This window comes from Vanessa atalanta, chromosome 13 (genome assembly GCF_905147765.1).
Source record: "Vanessa atalanta chromosome 13, ilVanAtal1.2, whole genome shotgun sequence".
NCBI classification, from domain to species: Eukaryota; Metazoa; Arthropoda; class Insecta; order Lepidoptera; family Nymphalidae; genus Vanessa; species Vanessa atalanta.
In genome coordinates this window covers 937,738-959,071 of record NC_061883.1, presented here as the reverse complement: position 1 = coordinate 959,071, position 21,334 = coordinate 937,738, and the positions used below count along the sequence as shown (strand labels likewise).

The 21,334-nt window shown below is 32.8% G+C and overlaps 1 protein-coding gene across 3 annotated transcripts in view; it reads right to left on the bottom strand.

The window, feature by feature from the left end:
* LOC125068211 (cationic amino acid transporter 3) overlaps positions 1–21,334 on the bottom strand; it is a 49,287-nt gene that overhangs the window by 13,492 nt on the left and 14,461 nt on the right. The window contains exon 1 of one of the 3 annotated variants that reach the window (XM_047677274.1): positions 11,684–11,698. The exons of 1 other annotated variant lie outside the window; for it this stretch is intronic. The gene's annotated coding sequence lies outside the window, so the exon portion shown is untranslated. Of the gene's footprint in view, positions 1–3,167; positions 3,186–11,683; positions 11,699–21,334 lie in introns of those variants that run through there. One more of the 3 variants, XM_047677273.1, reaches the window with a different exon arrangement.

Below are 21,334 nucleotides of genomic sequence, written 5' to 3'. Positions count from 1 at the left end.
TCGTCTGATATTGACATATTAAAAATTATAAAGTACTCCTGACTCCGTCCGCTACCAATCATAAGATCCAATTACAAGATGTTTCTCGTGATTTTAAATACAATTGTCGTTACACTTGAACAATTATACTTCAAATGTAAAAAGCAATTTTATTTATAATTCATGTTGTGTTAAACCGTTAAGGAAAACATCGTGAGGAAACCGGCATGTGTGGCTTGAAATTCTGACACGTGTTTATCAAGTAAACATGTGAACTGGTAGAACTTTCTTCTTTTGACTGAGTAATAATGGGACTAAAATTTACTTCTACTACAATGATTAAAACAAAATATTTATCATTAGAGTCGTATGGCTTGACAAACATATTGGCTTGATGCTTGAGCTTGCTTGATTCACACATTATGTGTATATGATTTGAAATCACTTTGAGTTACAAATCAGTTGAAATCATTTGAATTATTAATATTAATATTATTTGTTAAAAATCGTAACGAACGTTTTGTTTAAAAATTGAACTTCGGGAGCGAAAAATATAAAATATTCAGGCTATAGAAAAAATTTGCATAATGCCTGGCCGATTTTATTTAAAATTTCGTTGATTCCACTCATCGTGAAAACTCCGAAAAGTTTAATAATCTTCTAATTTCACGTATTACTATGAACCCTGCTATGATTTGTTATCCAGCATTAAATTCAGATCTTGAATTTACACTGTGATAATTATATGTAATTAAATTAATTCCAATCCCTATTTGTTTATTGTAGGGTGTTCAGATCTGCCCTTGACAGATGATGAAAATACTCCACACATTAAATAACGATTCCAGAACTTGTGCACATTTAACTCTTTGTATTCTCGACGTGTCTTATACTTTGGCTATATAACTGCGATCAATTATTCCAGAATACAGACACTTTATATCAGTTTATAGTTTCGGTTAGAAATATCTTTAAGATAAGAAAAAATTTAAATCGCTCTACAGAAACCAGTAGAACTGTTTCGAAAGAAGAGATTCCATGCTCACCGCTGGATGACGATCGTGATATGTCAGAACGTTATAAGCGATATTTACTACAATAATTATATTAATTATATGATACACAATACAAAACTGAAAAAAAAAACTAAGAGCCGAGATGGCGCTGTGGTTAGAACGCGTGCATCTTAACCGATGACTTCAGATTCAAGCCCAGGTAAGCACTACTGAATTTTATGTGCTTAATTTGTGTTTATAATTCATCTCGTGCTCGGCGGTGAAGGAAAACATCCTGAGAAAACCTGTGTCTAATTTCAACGAAATTCTGCTACATGTGTATTCCGCCAACCCGCATTGGAGCAGCGTGGTGGAATATGCTCCAAACCTCGAAGGGTGAGGAGGCCTTAGCCCAGCAGTGGGAAATTTACAGGCTGCTAATGTATGTGTAAAATTCAAAACTATCGGGACCGTAATTAAGACTGATGATTCGCGAATAAAATACGGAGGGAATTATCGAATAGCACTACAGACGATACCGATTTGAATGACATCAAAACAAAACACGAATAATACAATAATTGTCCCTTTTCATATGACAGTTAACATCCATATCGATTTAAAAATAAAAGCAAGTGAACAATAATTCATTTGTAATTTCACACTCGCGTTTAAATGAAAGCAATTGTGATTTCAAGTGCGATAATAAGACCGGAATTAAGGCAGTGTTAGATAAATAGAAAAGCGTTCGTAATGATATTGTTTTACGTCTTTCAGCTCCTATCCATTTGATAACAGATAATCTGACGGTCATAAGAGCTGGTTTAACATATCATTATCATTGCATGCAGTAAGAAATTTATCTACACACTATAAGGGGTTTCAAGTGTAACGATTTTACCTATAATTGTTAATAAGGGGATGAATAGTTAAATAATGCTGTCTTCTTCTATCGATTGTCAAAAGTATGATGATAAAAAGAGATATATCAATATTTATCTTAACACCTTCAATTGTTTAGATTAATCTTTGTTCATATCATAAAAACTGAAAACTTTTGTGATTCTAATTATATTATTATTATATTTTCGATTTCAAATTGGAATTAAAAGGATATAATACCATGTTGAAGGTATAAGCACTAAAACAACACTCAACATTAAATGTTATTTAAAATAGGTTTTTTTTTATAATATAGTAGGTGGTCACCACCGCCTATAGACATTAACGCTGTAAGAAATATTAACCATCCCTACATCACCCATGCGCCAACTTTACGATCTCTAAACCGAAACACATCAATACTAAATTTTACTGTGTTCGGGTAGAATTTATAATGAGTGGTAGTACCTATTCAGATGATCTAAACCCTACCAAACAAATTCACTTAACATTTATCTCAGAAGATCATAGATGTATCAGGCTCGAGTCCATTTACAATAATACATCCGCGCCCGATTGGATAATTAGAAGATTCATTATATTAAAACTATAGAGAGATTGTTGAGTGTCGCAAACTTGCACTGTTTTTCACATAGCGGTAAAAGTTAAACTATAATAAACTATTGAAGTTAAACACACGCGACGTACATGATTTCGACCGAGAATATGCAAAAAAGTGATAGCGTATATCTAATAAATATCATGGAATATTCTGTAACATGTGCGCAGACAGTTAATGGCATTTAATAGTATGCAAAAACATGGATACACGACGTAGAGATCCCGTCCTCTAACCCTTGGGCGTCATAGTTTTTTGGCTTAATTTATGTTAAAACCAAACGCAACTGATAAAGTACTATACATATATATTTTTTTATTTTTTTCCAAAGAATACTAGAAATGCCCCAAACGAATTAAAGAATTACTTATAGTCATATTTACCCCTCCTTTTAAGCTTCTCACTTATGTTAGGATCGATTCTGCGACTATTTACATCGCTAGGCGGCCTTTAAACTATTGCGCTATTATCGCTTCGAAATATATATAACCTTTTCCTTAAGAGGTAAAGCCAAGTAGGACATTAACGAATTGCCACTTGACACTTGACTTGACACTAGTTTTGTATATGCACAAGCATTGATTATATCGATAACTACCCTTAACATTATAGTCAGAAGCACAGGACGCAGACACGTAACATTAAAAAATAATTTTAAAACCTTCACAAATACGAACATTATCAATACTCACCGGTCAAAATAAATATAAATTAATTGAAATAAAATTAATATAAAAATTTAAATATAAATAAAAAAAAGAAATGTAAATTTTCAAAAATCACGGAATGACAAGAAACAAACAGTGACAATGTTAAACTGAAAACGTCTCGTCACATCGCGTGTTTGCATTGATTATATCTTAACAACGTTATAAGCTCAACAAATAAAGATACGAGGAATCTAAAGATGGTACACACGACTTCAAATCCATTGAAGGGCAGACTTTCATTATACTTCACAGATAACATTGTCTGTGTATCACTTTGAATATTATATCAAATTTGTTTTTATTTACATCCAAGGAGGTTTTTATCGTTGCCACCGCTTATGCCGCGACTTCTTAAACGATATGCTCTTGCAACGATCGGTGTTTTTGGAATTCTTTATACCCATATAATGTCTGCTCCGGCATCGCTAGGTACAGATCGTGTTTACCCGACCTGGGATTTAAGCCAAATATCTCGAGATCTGAGGCCGCATAAGCACCACTAGACTAATGAGAACAATATTTTTGCTATTAACTATAGTTTAAGTATTTTTTCAAATCTATGTCAGTTAAGCAAGACAAGGTAATTCCTGCTAAAATTAAACTGATTAGAAAAGAACAAAAGTTAAAGTGAGAACTTTTAAATAACATAAAAATAAGAAAAGGTATTCAAACTTATTAGTAATATCATGTCAACTAAATGTTCTTGGTCGAGGCTCTAGCTTTTACTTTATAAGGCTCTAGCAAACTGCTTTATCCTAATAATAAAAAGTATAAAGTTAAACGTGAAAGAACATGATCGAACAAACACAGTATTTATTAATTTTAATCAAAATAATTATCATATACCGACTGGATTCCTTAAAATGTTGACAACTTATTTCAATTCTATGTGAAGATATTATGTTGGTATCTATCTGACAAACTGCAAATATTAGCAATTGAAGTAGCTGGAAGTCCAAATTAGAATTTTAATTATTATTTATGCAATTATGTTTATAGAAAACTGCCACTGATGTGTGATATATAGGTACTCATATTCTACTGAGAAGAAGAGGCAAGAAATGATGAAAGAGAAAGCAAATGTTAATCATTTGTAATTTACATTATTAATTACTTTTTATTTTGAATCAATAATTATTATATATATCTAATGGAATCGAACTTGAATTTACTTGAGATTTTATTATCTGTTGCAAAAGGCTAGGTAGTTTTGGCGGGTACTTTTAAAAACATTAGAATGGAGAAAATAAAATAGCGGATTTTTTTATTGATCGTAAAAATAAATATAATTCACTAATGGGTGAAATAACGTTTCTATGTGTTTTTAAAATAAACTGGACAAGTGCGAGTCGGACTCGCGAACTGAGGGTTTCGTACCTTACTTATTTACTATTTAATGAGAGTTGTACGCGGTAAAGACGGCCGGTATCATTTGATTTCGTTGCCATAACAGTTTACAGCACCAACTAAATTCGGTTTAAATTTCAACTTATTGATTTATTTATTTATTTATATACACCTAATACCTATACATGTTTTTGAGAAATAGGATGGGCAGACAGACAGAGGTACGGAAACCCAAAAGTTAAGTAAATTTAACTATAGAAAGGAATTTTAAAAAGACAAATTAACAAAATAAATTCTATAAGGAAATATAAACGTTTCACAATAAAATATGTTAACAACAAAACAAAAATGAGACAAAATCTGTTGTACGAGCGAAAGTTATAACATTATGTAACAAAAAAAAATCAATAAAACACTATCTCAGCTGTTATAAAGCGCATATATGTTTTAACGAGTTATACTAGAACTTTCTCGAAAACGTCACTTATAAAAGGAGACAAGTAGAGACAGGCGTGAAATATCAGAATTATTAACGTTAGATACATTGCCTAGGCAATTATCTCCAGTATGATTTACATAACGATCCAGCGGTAGTTGCACACGTTTAATCTTGGAATATGACGATTCAAAAGTGCTCGTAATGCCTGCATAAGGTTAAATCCGTTGTTGTTTTTTTTAATTCGATTTCTTTAGAATCTTTCGCATTTTAAACTCGATCAATCGAAAATGCGCTAAGACAAGACACAAAGAAATAAAATTTTATTATTTTATTAAATTCTGACACACATACTTTTATTATGAAGGTAGACGGACGGGCAAATTTTACCCCTGATGGTAAGTCGTCACCACCATCCATAGACAATAAGCAAGCGCTGTAAGAAATATTAATAACCACCCTGCAGCGTCAAAACACCAACAACCTAGGGAGCTAAGATATGATGTCCCTTGTGATTGTAGTTACGCTGGGTCTCTCTATATTTAAACCGGAACACAACAGACGCCTTAAACGGACTTGCCTAAGCCCTACAAACAAGTAATTGTATGAACTATTTACTAAGCGCCTCATAAGAAGGCTCAGGGTCACGCGAAGAGCTATGGGGAGGGCTAATCTCGTAGTTTCCCTTCGAGACCGAGTCAGAAATGACGAAATCAGAATTCGAGCCAAAATTATCGTCATAGCTCGAAGAATAGCCGAACTGAAGTGGCAGTAGGCGGGGCACATAGCTCATAGAATCGTTTTTTCGTCTAGCACATTTAAAAATAGATGTGAATAAGTTTACAGCGTAAATAACTCATATGAATAGGATAAATAACACAATCGTCCTTTTTTACCTCGTAATCGGTTAAAAAAGTGAGAGCTGCGCTTTAGCAGCAATAAAAAATGCGGTGTTTCTTTTTTAAGATGTGCAAAGACAATTTGTTTTTTTTTGAGAAAAAAAAATACGCTAAAGCCTTAAATACTTTTAAGATTATCTTAATGCGGAAATAAATATAACGCAGAAAATGTTTTTAGATAAGACGGAACAATAAACTAGTTTAATAAGAAAGCGGTCCATGAAATAAGTTTTATTATGAACGAAATAAATATTTATTGCACATTACGTAAGAAAGAAATGGCCTTTATGACGAAACCGTAATTTACGAACGAAAAATATATCGATCCTCTGCTGGTTACTGATTCACGAATTTTAAACGCACGAAATTAAAAAAAAAAACATCAGCTGAGTTACTTCGGTTCTTCTCGGTTAAGTATGATTGTTTTTCCGAATCGTCGGTAGTTGTTCTTTGAATTTCAATAAGTGTAAATATAACACTTGATGATAGGTGGTTGCAATTGCTTTGTGCAACCATGTCTGGGTAGATAGCACCCACTCGTCAGATATTCTACTGCCAAGCAGCAATATTTCGTATTGTTGTGTACCGGCTTCAAGGATGCATCCTTGAAGCCGGTACACAACACGGTTTAGTTACTCTGACTAGTGAGCCAGACTACTAAACTAAACCCTTAAGGGACGTAGCATCTCAGTTCCCAAGGTTAGTGGTGCATTGGTTATGTAAGAAATTGCCAAAATTTCATACAGCACTCCCATAGACATTCTATGGACAGTGAGGCAGCACTCGATGGGCCATTTTCCCGTCTGTATACCGATGCCAATGAACAACTTTACTTGAGTTTCTTATATATATGTATATACATAAGAAATTGCGTTATTGGGATTTTGAATCTCAAAATTTCTCTTTAATCAATCAATTAATCAATCAACGAATACGACTTCAAATCCATCATGAATTTGGTTCAATCATCATCCGAACCGGAATGCAATAAAACAAGGTATTGCTGGTTTACTGTACAATCATTGGTTGAGTAAGCGTTATCAACCCCCTACATTCCTACAAACAGACCTACTGTATAATGAAATTCTAGACCAAATTTTAATATAATTCGGCCAACATTCAACTGTAAAATAATACATATTTTTTCGCATTTAATAAAAAACATAATAGATTTCCATATTGTTATAGGTCTGTTTAGTCACGAAAGCGCCCCCCCCCCCCAGGTAAATTCTCGTGTATTATCACCAGTTAAGTGTGCGTGACATGACTAATGTAAAAAATACAAATTACATTATAGTTGTGAATGCACGCTGATAATTTAACATGAAGGGGCCTTTGTGAGTGAATCTATATTGTAATTCCTTTTTTCATACTTTTGGCCATATTGTATGGGAACCGCACTCGCGCGCTCCAATGAGTCGCAGTTATCTTTATAAAGGTGACAATCACGAATAATATTTACATAGTACGTACTCTGTCATTGTTGTTTGAGGCTTTACGGATTACATCTGATTGTTATATCTTTTCGTTCCAAAGGCAACGACCGAAAATCACGTCTGCCGACGTTTTCGTCTGTAGAATTAGTAATAATCGTAAATTCCCAGACGACCAGATTCATATGAGTCTCGTAGTTTTCACGTGCTTAATTTGTGTTTTTAAACAATTAAAGACTTAACAGGACGAGTGTTTTGTGACAGAAAGGCATGTTAATTTTTCGGCTGTAAAATCAGAATTTCGGTAATTAATAGTTACCGCTTGAAATCTTCCTACCATTTTCTTTGCTCACGATATGGTACCAACATTTTAAATCTGTGATATAATATATAAGACATCAAGTATTTACAATTATATGAAATAAAAAGTCAAAGTACGGCCTTTAATATTAAACTGCTAGGCTAAGACCTCCTTCTTTTTGAGGCGAAGGTTTTGGAACTTATTTCAATAAGCTACTTCAATGAGTTCGGGTGGATACATACATTTATGTATGTTCTTCCGACCATACTCACGACGTTTTCCTTTCACCGAACACGATAAACTATAAATACAAATTATGTACATGAAAATTTGTGGTGTATGTCCAGGTTGAAATCCGTAATCTTCGATTCAGATTAACGTGTTCTATTCACTCGGATATCTCGGCTCCAAAAATCGTCAGTTGAGAGGTCGAAGAGCTTAAGCGCCAAAATTATACTTTAGAAAATCCAAAAAGTAACTTTTAACTGACGTTATGGTCGAAAATGTCAAATTATGTTAGCAAAATTTCTTTTAACATAACCAGTGAGCCTTGATACTGAAATATGGAAATTTATTTCAATATAAATTATGTGCAATATTATTAAAGTCTAAAGATTATTTAAATGATCTTTTAAAGCATATTATGTATGCAGATTGATGTTTATTTAAAAGGTAATATATACGACGCAATATATAAATAAAGGTATTTAAACAGTGGTGAAGTGCGAGTCAAGTCTTATAAAATAGTGTTCTGTTTCATGATAACTTTAAAGCCCGTCATACACCTAGCTACGCACGAAGACGATGCTATAAAATATATTTTGCCTTCGTTTAATTTATTGGTCGGCCTAGAGTTAGAACGCGTCTAGTAATAAAGGTGTTCTGCAAAAATCTTTCTATACCTCACAATGGTGTAGATAAGTGACGTCACAGGAATATGGTCGCTATAAAATTTGTATAGAAAATATATCGTAATATGCCTAGCTATAATTTATACATGTCCAAATTCAGAATGTGTCGCACTAAACTTTGAACTTAACACAAAAAAAATAAAAAATTTCAATTTACAAGCTTTGAATTATCAAGTTTCTAATTTATATTTGATTTTTACTGTTATGTTTTTTAACTTTTTATCTTAATCGTATCGTATTTAGATAACTTTTGCTTAATAGTGCATGCGGTCTCCTATAAATATTGTAAATTTCAATATGTTTGTAAATATGTAGGTATTAAGTGTGTATTTTGTTGGAGACTCATAAATTAAACAAATATATTAGTTTATATATAAATATAAGGTTTTTAAGTCCGTCATACAACTAGCTATACATATATATATATTTATATATTAAATAAATATATTTTAACATATTGTGTTGAGATTTTTCTTTATTATTTGCGTTTTTAAGTATTATCGTTAGATTCTAGATTTGTACACATTTTCTCGGCGGCATTTCTCAAATGAACTCCTAAGTATTAGTGAAATGTGTGTGTGTGTAAATAAAGATGCACCTTCTATCTCCGGTGGAAATTAATAACCACTTACTTCTGAGCTCCGATCGATTTTTCAGATATATGTGACAGAGAAGCTCAAATCTCTTCTCCCAGGGCACGATCCTGGATCTCATTGTCGAATAAATTAGTCATTATATCAAAATATTAAACTAAATACATCTAAACTAAAATAAAATAAAATAAATAAAAAAATAACTAAAATACATTTAGGTCATCAATTGACACTTTTTTCGAAAACTCGCAATTTCTGGCTCTGGAAACATGTGATAGACAAACTGGGGTGCAGTTTCTCGTATTTGAATGACTGTTGATAACGTGATGTAGAATTGTAATATTTTACGTATTCTTCAATATTTATCTGCACAAAGTAACTGTCAATTAATGTCCAGCTGCTGGGCAAATATATACTTTAACTCCTCATAAGAAGAGGGCTAATCCCACTTCGCCTCTGGTAGTGGTAGGCTGTTGTAGAAATTCATCCATCGCTAGCTAGGCACGAGGTGAAGTTTGACGAAAACGAAAACATGAAACAGAAGTGCTTTGAACCGGTAATATTCGTTTACGATTTACGTCACTTAGTCATTTTGCCATCTCGGCTCTTCATCTGCTTCTTAATGATGAACGCGAAATAATCAGTGATGGCAAAGTTAAAAACCATGAAAAAGTAATTAATAGTAATTAATCGCCTTCCTTACGTCATGGAGTTATCTTAATATCTCGGGCAAATCCGCATAAATGTGTTTGACTCACCGAATTAAATAAAATGAAAAACTAAATGACAGAGTTAATTTATAAAATGTCTTTAGGTCACATCATATAAAACTAAAGATACCGCTGAATGGAGAAACTCTTCCTTTTTTGGAGTCAGTTAATAAAGTCTTCATGCCGCGTCCGTACGCGATAAAATTTTTTTGAGCTTGATGTTTTTTTAACTACTTTGACAATCTTATGATTTCTATATTTATTTCTATATTTTCTAAAAATAATCTATCAAATATCATTAATATCTTATATAAAATCTCAATAATCCCAGTTACTAATATTTTTGTAGGTCATAAAAGAATTTAAATAATTTTTAATATGCAGTAAGTCAAGTTTGGGCTGACGCGATCGCGATTTTCTAAGACCATTTCGCCTTAACGTATTATGCATGTCTCATGTTGAAAAACAAAATATGCTCCTAAATACCTACTTGACGTAAGGGTTTCTATCGTATCAACTTATGTATATGTCATAAGAAAAAATAAACAAGTTCCTAAACACATGACATTTCGTTTTAGTATTGGAAAAGATCCAATATCCAAGACAAGTAATTACTAGCCTTGCGTAATCTGCTAATAGAAGCAACAAGAAGTTTCTAGATATTTCTTTTCGTTAATATTATGTCTATTCTATTGTTTATCTTATGCAACTTCGTCTAAAAATAAAACGTATTATACAATAAAGATAAAGGTTGAGAAGTTCAATAAAATATCCAAACCTCCTTGGAAGATATACGATTGAAGATTACATATTTGGCAATTCGTATACCTTATAAGGTAACTGTATTTTATGTCAGGGTTTATATAATATATGTGTTTATACATATGTGTTTCTCGGATTTATAATATTAATGTTACTAAAAGACATAAATATTTATGTTATCGCTGGGCATGTTTTGCAATTTTACGTTTTTATTTGAGCTTCAGTTCAAGAAAGTTATTTTTTACTTCACGCAAATAATCCAGACAACGCTAGTATAGTATACTTGCTGATCAGTCATGTACGTATATGTAATGTCCTCACAAATGCTGTTAACCATGAGATCAAAGATCCATAATTATGCTTGTAAATATTCTGGTTTATTAGCCTTATTTCTGAATGAGATACATTCGTTTATGCACATTGATATTATTAATATTTTTAATGGTGCAGCCGAAGGTTAACTCTGGTACAGATCGCTCACAATTCCAATGTTCATTATCCTAGCCATAAAAACTAATAGTGCGATCCTGTAAGAATTCACTTCGAATCTCACTCGTGAAACGTTGACAACCGACTTAGAGTGATACGCCATTTTGATACGTGTATCCTATAAATTTTATAATTATTATAATCAATGTCGCATTATTCGCCAAATTAAGGGGAAGGCAATAGCTGCTAAAGCCTAAGGCCAAAGAAAAGGGGCTTGATAATAGGATAGACTATTTTAGATAAGAAAAAAATATACGTTATTAATATTATTCTGAGTGTTTGACAATCAGATGATTCGATAACGAAATCTTCATGGAGTATATGATGAGGACGTGAAACCAGATTTGGGATTAAATAATCCAGTTCCAACCATGTAATTTAATTATTAGAAAAAAAAAAAATTGCTATGAGCATAGACAAAGCTTGCATATTTTTTTTTTAACAACAGCTTTAAGTGTTGTTTCTTACACAGATTGCTAGCTGGATCCATAACGACTTGAAGATAAAATAATTAGCTAATGGCAACATTGAATTCGTTTTGGCCTTGAGCAATTTGTCCGTGGATTGCAATTTGTGTTTACCCAAAATGAGTATATCATTACGCAGTTAGTACTTACTTGTAGTGACAGTAGGCAATTAATCAAACTCAGAACTCGGATTGTGTCACAACGCTCTTTATTCACAAACTACACTGGCACCTTTTCAACGAGCCGATAGAACTTAGTAAGACGATCACCACTGTTGGACACGGTTGATACGGCCCGACGAACGTTTCGTAATAACGTTAACAATGGAATAGGGTTTAGGGACATCCGTACGTATCGGAAGTCGGAACCAGAATGTCAAATAGATAGAATTCAATTGAATTTCAAGTAATAAATAATTTGTCTTTGCATCAGCTACATTTGTCATTCGTGCTTTCTCCGTAAACGTGTCTAGACTACTGTCCTTATAAATCAGGTGTTATTCCGGTTTTGATTGGGCTAAAATTTCTATAAGAATCGTTTATGAAAGTAATTTGCTTAGCTAACACTCTATTATATTTCTTACTTTACTTTAATTTAGTATCATTTCGACCTTTATTTAACTTCTATTCGAAATGAAGGTTTTTTTCGCGAGCGCCAGATGAATTGGAATAAGCTTCGATCTTTAATCAATATGCTTTTGGTATATTGTGTAGTTTGTTGGAAAATTACAAATTAAATAAATAATCTTAATTTTAGCTAAGAAGGTATATGTATATGTTCTGTGATTTCTGACAAGGCCGAATTAACAAAAACAGAATAGGTATGATTGCTAACAATTTTTTTTTGTTTATACATACTTATAATAATTCAGTATTATTGTTCATTGAATATATTAATTTTTTATCAAATTTTTTGTAGTTTTGGTTTGCAGTAAGACATCGTTAAACCAATGTTTTTGTTTTAATATGTATATAATATGTTTTGATGCAGAAACTCTTGACCACATATATAATATAGCTTATCTTTTAATTTATTTAATTAATCAATTCGTTCTACAATGGAAACCTCGATCCGACGAATCAATTATTTTTATATAAACAACACAGATTGAAAAAACTAGTACGGAACATTATAGTGAAGCCAAAATCAATGACGAAAGCAAATAATTAAAAAGTTTACTATGGATTGATTTAAATTTTTGTTGATTGTGTCGATCCCCAAATAAAGAGGACAGCAATGCACGATGAAAACTCTTAATATGGTCACCATTAACTCAATGTTTCGTAACATATTTTTTGGGTACAATGTACGAAACAATCAAAATTCGTTCAGAACATAAATTTATACGGATAAAATTACCCGAATGAATAAAATATGTCAGAATAACATTGAAAGACATGTTGAATTGTATAGTAATGGTCTCGAAGGCAAATATACTTAACCATGTGTAATGCGACATTCAAATTTGACAAGATTAACATGTATACTTGTTATATAACTAAATACATAATCGAAATAAAATTAATTCGAGTATGTTCGATTAAACTGATATTGAATTAGATGTCAAGCTATTAGTCTGAATGTAGATTCGAATCGATAGAAAGATAATTGTATAATTAAATCACATTGAATGTTATGTCTTCAAAACCGTTTATACGTCGTCCTAATTGTTTTTGATTTTATTTAAGTATAACTTTATTGTCATGGCGACTGTTCGTAGGGCTATGTAGGGTAAGTACCATCCACTCATCATAATATATTCTGCAGCAGCAATTCTTGTTTTTTTTTTATGTGTGGTGGCAAACGAGCAGGAGGCTTACCTGATGGAAAGTGACTACCACAGCCCATGGACATCTGCAACACCGGGGGGGCTTGCAGGTGCGTTGCCGGCCTTTCAGGAAAGAGTACGCTCTTTTCTTAAAGGTTCCCAAGTCGTATCGGTTCGGAAAAACCGCCGGCGAAAGCTGGTTCCACAGAGTGGTTGTGCGAGGCAGAAAATGTCTTAAAAATCGCGCTGTTGTGGATTTTCGGACATCTAGGTGATGCGGGTGATATTTGGAATTTTAGTATATAACGAGCCAGTGTAACTGACACAAGACTCTTGTGAAAACTTGAACGAGCGTTTTTTTTTACATTATGTATGCATTATTTTATAAAAATATAACGTTGGTACGTACAAGGTACAGAGTCGGAGAAACTGATGGGGATGGAGCTATATCGATAAACGTAAAACGATAACAGACGCGATATTTTTTACAAAATTTAAAAGACTAAACTACTGTCGGATACTTTTGTACAAATTTATTAACTAATATTATATTTTATGACAGGATGTACACGTATTAATTCTTGATTGATAATGTCAACTTAGTTAAAATTTTCGAAGCTGTTGTAGAATAAGTAGGTATAGGTAGGTACTCGACAGTGGAACGATAAAATTATAACGACCAGAAAGAAATTAAAAAAAATTGAATGGTTTTGTTGTATTGTTCAAAATATAAAAAATATATGCGATCGATATCATTACTTATTTGGTCACAACACTACAACTATCAAATCAGAACTGTCATCGAGAAAATAAAGAAATGGATACAATATAGATCCTAAGGTTGGTGACACATTTGATTTTATACAGCACCAAAGTATGTCGGTAGTTGTGACCTCCTAATTTCGGGTGTTCTAATTGCCCGTTCGCTTACCAATATAAAAAAATTATAATTAATTGCACGACAGTGATTTTATACGTACTAATTTCATTAAAACATTTTAAAAACTATAAGTGTTAAAACTATGTGTAAAGTATAAGATAATTTCAGGTGGGTTTCTGGTTTCTAAAAACGACTTTATATTGAAAGATTCACAACGTAACGTGATAGGATCCTGCAATTTACCGCTTGTTCTGGACTGGACATTAGGAAGTGAGACAATTTCCTAGCCCAGAAATAGCTCACAAGGTGGTCGGAAACAGACGTTTTACAATAAACAGCTACGGTGTTATACTATACGCTGATTAAAAAATAAAACTGACATAAGAAATTGTTGAAAGAAATGTTTTCCAAGCAACGCCAGGAGCTGCCCACTAGTAGTCTTACATAAAGTTTAAGATAAATAAGTTACTGCAATAACAAGGAATCTAAACAATTAAAATACAAGAGATTTGTTAAATACTATTAATTATATCTGGAGTCTAGATTGTTTTATAAATGTCATACCTACTTTAAGCCGTGTTCACACTAGTCGATTTCAACTGATATTTTCAACCGTCTAAGAATACTATCAAAATAAAACCTACATCATACAACATTGATTCATAAATGTTTTTTTTTAATTTTGTTGATTCAATTTAAAATATGATTTTGTTAATAATACAAACCAATATAAATCTAGTCGTGTATATATGTGTTAATCGTATTATATAATAATGTTTCTTTTTTATATGTTATTGGGATCAAATTAAACAATTACGGCGAACGGATTTCTAGACGAAAAGAATAGAACTATGGCGTCCGCTCTTGCGCCGTTTATTAGTTTTAATTGTTAGTTTAAGTTATTTCAATTGCTTATTAATTTTTGTTATCCATCGTCACATACAGTAAAGTTAATTTATTAAAACCGTTTTTATTACACGCCCGCTATACAATCAACTTTTCCGAAAACTATGAAGATTGTCGAATGCTATATGGGAGGAAGCATAAGCTAATGTCAATCTTGCGTCACAATGCGTTTAAGTTAATTTATAATACATAAAAACAAGCCAGCCACAATGACCGCGTATGAAAATGAATGATATGGTTACACCTGACATGCTCTCAGAAAGTCGGTTAGTTAGTACCATCTGACGGCCAAAATCATTCATATGATGTGTAATTTTTGCGTGCGGTCCTTTGACGAAATTCCATCCCTTTTGATTAATTCACTCCCTTGTAGGAAACCAAACATAGAATTGCATAAGGCTTTTGACTGTGTGCCTCGTCATTGAATCTGGTGGGCGTTGGATTCAAAGGCGTACTTGATATTATCAGAGACATTCAATGCAGTTCGCGGTCATTGTTAGAACCGTTTTTAATACTGAGCCTTTCTCGGTCACTATTGGGGTGCACCAGGGCTCGGCTCTTAGCCCGGTCTTATTCAACGAATGCAGGTGTAGTATCGGCCTACATACTGGACCAGCCTCCATGGCTGCCTGATGACGTATGCCGATGACATAGTGCTCGGTGTTAAGAACCATGGAGCTGGAGCGTATGGTGAACTCGATGACGCTAAAGACTTTGCAATGTGGTGCCATGCAAAAGAAGAATAAGAGATTGCAGGAAACCAGGAAATACAGTTAATGTGTCTTTCCCAAATTGACAGACGTTCTCTTTTTTGGGTACACATTCAAACATCACTTCAAAGATCACATTTCATTGCCATCATTTGAACGGTTGAGTAACGAATTCAGTATTATAAAAGCGTGGATATAACTCTCCTTAATTTTATTTAAAATAGTATATATAAATTCAAAATCAAAATGGTCTCTATTCAAGTAGTCTCATAAAATCACTTTTGAATCGTCATGTCGCAGTGTTGAATTAAATGTAAAGCTAACACCGTTTCGGAAAGGAGATTCCACCGAGAAGATCCGACAAGAAACTCAGTAGTTATTTGCTTGAATACAATAATATGTAATTTAATTTATGAGTTTAATATTCACAAAGGTCGCCCATTGATTGTACGGAGCCGATAGTATGGTACTACAATAATCTGACGTTACGTTTATAAAGCGATTGTGAGACTACTTTAGTAAATATTGTTTAGTATACTAGTCGCTCTTGTCCACTAGTAGTGATTGCATCGTAACTATAATTGAAAATTCGAAGAAAACACATATAAACTTATATATTTATGTCAATTTTTTTTTATTCGTATCTCTTAGCTACCATAAAAAGAAAAACAGACTGAACTATTATTCTTTATCTATTTATATATGTATATAAGACATTTATTTCTATTGCAATAAATTGCAAATGAAATCATTAAAATTAGTGTCGCTTATGGCATTTCCATTGAATTGCATTACATAACAGTTACCATTAAGGGTTATTAGCTTTTCATTGAGACACACATACCTTTCTAAATCAATCAACCAGTTAATTCAAAGTTATATCATATTTAACGTATTTCTTAACATGTATCAAATACATTTTATAAAACTGGTTTGCTCTAGTTCCTACTTGCAATCACATTATATTTATATCGAGTTATACGAGGTCGTTAACTAAAGTAACTGTACTGTATTCCGGTATACTTATGAAGGAGTTTAAATTTTGGTAAAAAAATGTATCAAAGAGCCCACAATGCGCCACCTGAATCTTGGTATCTTGTTTGGATAGATTATATGGGGTTTACCTTATCGTTGTGCAACCACACCATATTCTTGGAAGAACTAGAAGGAGAAGAGAGAGTGGATCTTGTGAGTGACCCAATAGTATAATATATCTTTAGAAAAACTTCGTTATCGTAATATTAAATATCTAGTAACAAAAATAGTTACTCCTAGTTCTACTATCTTCCTTATGTACTTTAAATTCTATTATATATAACTTAACTTTGGGAACTAAATAGTTATTTATCTTGTACCTGAAATTACATTGGCTGACTTGGAATATGTAATTATTAGGAGGAACTTGACCAAAGCCTTATCATATAAATAGTATATAAGCTTGATGGTAGGATTTTGTGTGAGACCTTGTTGCTAGGTGATCCCACTCATCAGATATTCTACAGCCAAACAGAAACTCTTAGTATTTTAGTTTGAATAGTGAATTAGTGAGTATCACTGCAAGCAAAAGGCTCATAACATTCCAGCTCCTAAAGCTGGCGGTGCATTGGTGTGATGCAATATATGTTCAATAATTCCTACAGCGCCAATGTCTGAGCATTAGTGACCACTTACTATCCGGTGGTCCATTTGCTCGTCCATTCCTATATTATAAAAATATTTTATAGAATATAAGACCTCACGGGTAATGTTTTGCTTATAGATGTCCTTCGACCGTTTAGCCATCTTCTCGACCACTACCAGTAATAGAAAGTAGTTATGTAAATGTACTTGTAATGAAAACTTAACACGCTTACTTAACCTTGTATTCAAAACAAGCTTAAGCTTAGCCAAGCTAATTAACAGATGTTATTCCATTTTAAACTTTGCAAAATGACTGAACACAATACGGTTGAATTTTACGTAAAATTTGTTGATATTTAATTTATCAACACAGATTATTTCGTGATGGTCCAATGATTACAAGACGTGAATTTCAACCGATGACTATTTTCAAACCTAGGCCAAGAATTTATGTCCTTAATTTGTCACTACTTAAATATTCTACCACATCGTCTATCAAACACGTATTGTAGTAGATTTTATTGGTTGATTGGAAATGTTACTCTTTACTATATATTTCAAAAACTTTTAATAAAAAACAGCACTTTACATAATATTTCTTCTTGGCTGCGTTTTGTATCATTAAATCGTTTTCTTAAAGGTCGAAGATATAAAATAAATGGAACAAGGTTTTTAAACAGGAAAAATATTGTCAAGCCTCATCTTGCGACTAAAGTTTTATATCTTGTTCGCTATAAAAAATAACCGAGTTCTGAACTAAACCTGCTTTTAATAAAGTGTGTTAATAAAAAAAAAAACATCCAAAATGTTTTATTCCAATATGGCTACCATTATTATGTAAAGTATCTACTGCTGGTCAAACTTGGAGGAGACTGAATCGCGATGTCGCTTGCTGGATCTGGGAGGAGCGAAGTGAAGCAGAAAAATTGCAACCTAACGATGCTTTATCCACACCGACAATCCTTAAACAATATACATACTGTGTTTATATTAAAAGAAATAAGAAAAAAATATAGTATCCAGCTTCGTCTTAAGCACCACAAGCACCCGGCGCAGCAGTATTCTATCAATAGCAAACTCGTCCAAAACTTTCTTGGGGCGCCTCAGCGTTGGTACAAGACGTCATTCACCGGAGAGGCGCCCCCTAATAGTCTTTTTTCTCCTTCAAACCTGGATTATGACGGAAATTATAGTATCGTATTTAGTGATTATACTTATTTATTGCAATTAGGAAATGGTACTGAAACGTTGAAATATTTAAACAAAGCCACGCTTAATCTTTGGAGATTATATTAGAAATATAAAAAAGCATTTATAAATAAATTTGTTATATATATACATATATATACGTGTTCACACCGCTAGTTAATTCATCGCCGGTATTTCCCATTTTTGTTCATAAAAACTACATGTTCAGGCACTGTGACTATTTCTGACGGCTTTAATAGCGCATATTGTATATCCCTCGAAAACCGGTAATACATATCGACTTTGGCAGTGATTGGCGAGCAGTTTTTCGGTTAGCGGGAATACCGTTTAAAAACACGCTTCAGTGCAAACTTGTTTGCATAAGTGCCAAGTGATATGTATTAGTCTGAGCACTAAGTTTTAATTGGAGATTTTTATTTAAAACAGAACATTCAACTTTTGCCAAAACACACATACAAATATTTTAAATATTGAGCGTACAAGAACAGAACTGATTATGGTATTCTGAAATTATTGATACTATAATATTTCTTAAGTTTGTTCTATTATTTCTGTTATTTTACGTGAATTGTGAATGTCTACTAAGCATGAATGTTAAATGGATAATATTTTTTAAGGACTTCTTGATCGAGTCAATTTGAAAACAATGAGAGAATAAACTAAAAATCAAATTCCGTTTCATTCGATTAGGAAATAACTCAGATCGGCGTTTAAAAATAATCACATCGATTGTCATTTGTATAATACAATTGATAGAATAACACAAAGCGTACGTTAAAAATGTTATTTCTAAGGAAACTAACGGTAAACATACGACGGACGACCGCGTGTCGAATGAATCTCGATAAATAACGTAAGTGGAACCGGAATATTCGATCATAATATTATCATTGCTTACGGTTTATTTAGTTAAATAATAATCAGGTATTTTACTGTTGTATTTTACTAAAAGATTGAGGCGACAATTGTTAACCTACTAGTGGGTCCGTGAAACTTTCCGTCCGCGTTTATTCAATCTTTTTTTAGGAATTTCCAAACCTATGAGATAGATTTTGTTTTGATTTTATTTCATTGTTAACTGCAAATCACTTAACTGCTTTTGGGGTCAAAATGATGAAACCTTTTTTGATGAAATCGTAACAATTTAGTAAATTGCAACCACCTTTAATTTCCTGCACATCAATGGCTGGAGACAAAATGAGACCGAATAACCGATTTTTTCACTTGTTACTGGGACTGTAAATAGGATTAGGAATCCTTAACTTAGAAACTACTATTTTCTTAACAATGAACATTGTACCAGTCGGTCTGTCATCTCGCAGAAGAAGGCAGCGGAGCAGGAGAATGAGGAAAGTGCCTCTGCCTATGAGTACCGCCGATGAGTATCGGGGAGAAGTCGCCGGCGCTATACGCTCCTTCGACACCACCCCCCCTCACCTTAAGTGTTGCTGGAGCAATGGGGGTTCTCCATACCCCGGGCACTCTGTTAGCTATTGGAGGCTCGCATAGGCTATCCGTCGGTGTCATGATAGACGCAAGTGATCCCATGACGCCCTCCGTAGAGACAGAGTGGATACCCGCCGCTTCATATTGAGGGGAAACTCGTAATGAATTAATTTAAGTATATTACGTGGGTACGTGTATATTTGCCACTAAATAATAAGTAGTCACCTTCACCATAATCATTTAGACTGTAGGAAATACAAACTACTTGTAACACAATAGCTGCTCAACCGACCATGGGATTTAAAGTGTCAGCACTTGCAAAATCAAAATATACTTAATACAAGTAGGCTCTTACAAACACTTTTGAATAGTCAATTTACAAGGTCAATTTGAATATATTATATTGAGACGGACGACGGGAATATCGGTAGGTTCATGTTAAATTAAATCTATCTATTATATATTCGAATAGCCTCTTGCGAGCATTGAATTGCACGTAATTTTACATAATTTAACTAAATTTAAAGCTGCCACAGAATTACATTAATTAATAATCAAAGTTTTTATTAACATGTGATTTAAATTTATTATTTGGCAAAGCTAAAAATATTTTAGGAATTTTATGATAGATGCGAACGCCTTAATAAACTCACTGTTTTTCATCAATAAAACCCACTTCCGGGTTAAACAATTAAATGATCTCATTATCATATCATTACAGATTATACCAACGTCTGTCTGTCTGCATGCAATAACCACATAAACAAAAACGAACGGATTTTTATGTACCTATGGAAAGCATTAAGGATTTTTTATAAATTGTCCGATTTTATATGATAATGAATGTTTAAGATTTTGGAAAAAAAATCCGACTGATTGTTTGTTTGTGTTTATTTCTTAGTAGCTAATAGAATATATAATTTACAATTCAAGAATGCTTGAAAACAATAGAATAAGGATCAGATTCTGATAAGACTTATCAGTTATAGCCTCATTAGACCTTCGGATAAACACTTGACCGACAATCAACCACAATGTTGTATATTTTACAATAACCGTTACATATCTGAACAACACGCTTAATACGTCATTTTGTCTAAATGTAAAACAGCAGCAAAATTTTCTATTATATACTTAAAGCTTCTCCAAATTATGCTGCATCTTCTGGTATAAATTTTATCGATATTGGTTTAGTAGTTTTCAGTTAGGCATCATTTTAAAACATATTTTCCATCGATATCAGCTTTCATTATAAGCCACAA